Raw genomic sequence first — 3,038 nt, forward strand, 5'->3', positions numbered from 1 at the left:
TCCAATGAAAAGTCAACCAATCATCATTCTGTTCTCACACTTCATGGGGACCGAGACTTAAATTAGCATAAGTATGTTTTATTATAGTAAAGTACTGTACTATCTACAAGCTGAGTAGTTATTAACTATTAAATTATATTAATGATTTAAACAACTCTGTAAAACAATACTATATTAGCTATTTCAATCATTGGCTATGATATATTATTTTACGACAATTTGACTGTGTTGCTGTTTGTTTATTGTTCAAATTTATCGCCAGTATATCACAGACACCTACTGTAAAGAATCCGGCCTACAAAACCTGACAGTAGCAATACGGCCTCGGACTTCCAATTACAAAGTGTCAACAGAAACCATTGCATACAACTATTTCAAACCAAAAAATATACTAATGCTTCATCATAAGAATGCGGACTATGTAGAAAACGTTAAACGCCATAAGCAGCTGTGCTATAAGTATATAAACATAATTTGTTTTACATCACAAAAATAGGGTGGCAGACCTACCTCTCCCGCCTGCAGGTACTTCCCAAGAGGCCGATATAAAAATAATGTCATTTTTGTTTTAGTTCACTGTTGGTGGTGAGAATATTAAAACTGTTTATTATCTAACTCAGCAAAAATCTAATGAGTCGGTAAATTCACCCCACTTTCTTATTTCCGAGCATCGCTAGCTTCCGTAAAGTTTCGAAGGCTGGGCCCCAGATGTTCCCCCGTTACTGTTACAAAGCTTACTTGAGGATTATGTAATTGTTTCTTGATTGTTTGTTCGTTTTGACTTTCGCGCAAAGCTACACGAGGGCTATCTGCGCTAGCCGTCCCTAATTTAGCAGTGTATGACTAGAGGGAAGGCAGCTAGTCATCACCACCCACCGCTAACTCATGGGCTACTCTTTTACCAACTAATAGTGGGATTGACCGTCACATTATAACGTCCCCACGGCTAAAAGGGGCGAGCATGTTTGGTGGGACGGGGATTCGAACCCGCGACCCACAGATTGCGAGTCGAGTGCCCTAACCACCTGGCCAATTGTTTCTTGAAGCGACATGACAAGAATGTTTCCAGTGTGTGGAGTTAATGTGGAAAAGTTCGTTTACCAGTTCACAATTGGATGTTGTTGAAGGAACTCAAAGATCAGGTAATAACAATTTCAAAGTGTTCAACTGTTTTATATCTCCTTAAATGAATAAATATAGAAAGAAACAAGAATAAAACACTGAAAATATTATTAAAACTATTTATTTTGAGTAACATACATTTTGTTAACAAGGACAACGATATCACTCAAAATATTTTTTTGTGTGTGCTACAGCTTTACACAATTATTATCGTGGTTTGTGTTAAAATTATGCTTCCAAACATATACGCATATAAAGAATATACTAGTTTAAATACAGTGGTTAACAGCACTTAGGCCCAAAGAAAGTTCTCTATTAAGGTTCGTAAGTCGAGAATTGTTTAGAGATTTTCATATTTAATTAGTTAAAATATAGCAACCAGTGTCATGCAGATTAGTGCCGTAAACCAGACAGTTAATCTGTCAAATTCTCAATATTTCAGGAGCAAATATATATACAAAATAGAATACAGTCGATGATGAAAAAATATTGATAATGTAAAATACATCAAGTTAATTGTTCACAGTTATAATGGTTCTAAAATCGCATAATCTATCATCTGTTGTTCTCGTGGGTTATGAATTGTGCTTTGAACACTCACTATAGTAATGTGGCATTAAGCCTAAACAATGTCATACCTAATACTTACCACAGTAACATAAACTTAGGCGAGAAATATAAAAAAAAATACATTGTCAAACCTAATACCACAGTAACATGACTTTAGGTCTAACAAATATGATAAAATGTTTTGTTAGACCTAAAACTTAACCGTAGCAATTTAAACTTAGGCGTAAGCAATATAATAAAACAGCTTGTTAAACCTAACACTTACCACAGTAACTTGACCTTAGGCCAAGTAATAAAATAAAACATATTGTTAAGCCTAACACATACCAAAATACTGTGACGTTAGGCCTGAGCACTGTGAACATACCTATTGTTAGACTTACCTATACCAGGATTCTCATCAGTTCGGCCAAAGCCGATAGAAAATATTGAAATGCCAATTGTAACTAGTAGCACAGTTTAAAGAGAGATGGTGAAATAATTGATAACAGTTTAAGATATACTACTATCTATTTTGTAAAAACAAGCATACATCTTCACAGATACAAGTCTGATATATGATTGTATGTATTCATTATAAATGAATTGGAATGTACTTTTATTCCGGAGCATACAATATTAACACTATAAAATGATGTCACATGTAAAGTAAAAATATTTTTATTTACAGTATAATAAGACATACTTGAAACAAAAAAACATTTAACACCTGTTACTACGATGAATAAAACCTGTCTTTAAATGTGACACGGTGAAATCATTTGCTTGATTTATAATACACAAAAGGTTTGATTTTTCCATGGGCAAATCATCATTTTAAAAATATATACATATATCGTTTATGTTTCAAGATAAAACTTCACACACTTTCGACTGATACAGAAGAGATTACACAACTGGTGTGATACCAAAACGTGTACAGCGATATTCTTTCTTATTACTGTATAAACATTTTTTGTTCTTATGAAACGAGGAAAGTTAATTGGAGTCTTCATAATTCTAGCAATAATACGTTAAAAATATACAAGGTCTGGACTTGAAAAACAACGATCCAGATTTTCTGTAATTTATTGTTCTTCGGGATCATTGTCAACTGAGAAACCCGGACTCTAGCGTTGTAAGTCCGCAGACGTACCGCTGTATCACTGGGGGGCTAAAATAACTGAAGGAGCAAGAACAAAACAATATTTTACAAAATATAGCACGATGGAAGTTATAATTACGTGTTATTTCATGAAAACTGATGTTGAGATACTTAGTAGTTAATTGAGGACAACTAATTTGCTTTAAATATGAAAAATAACCAAAGTAATAATAGGACACGTGGGCAAAAATAAAAACTAGGA

General features: G+C 33.7%; 1 protein-coding gene across 1 annotated transcript in view; it reads right to left on the reverse strand.

The window, feature by feature from the left end:
• Positions 1-1,227: 1,227 nt before the first annotated feature.
• LOC111083798 overlaps positions 1,228-3,038 on the reverse strand; it is an 11,062-nt gene continuing 9,251 nt past the window's right edge. Inside the window, exon 5 of the mRNA XM_022380493.1 lies at positions 1,228-2,854. The gene's annotated coding sequence lies outside the window, so the exon portion shown is untranslated. The remainder of the gene's footprint in view (positions 2,855-3,038) is intronic.

This window comes from Limulus polyphemus, unplaced genomic scaffold (genome assembly GCF_000517525.1).
Source record: "Limulus polyphemus unplaced genomic scaffold, Limulus_polyphemus-2.1.2 Scaffold11273, whole genome shotgun sequence".
In the NCBI taxonomy this organism is placed as follows: Eukaryota; Metazoa; Arthropoda; class Merostomata; order Xiphosura; family Limulidae; genus Limulus; species Limulus polyphemus.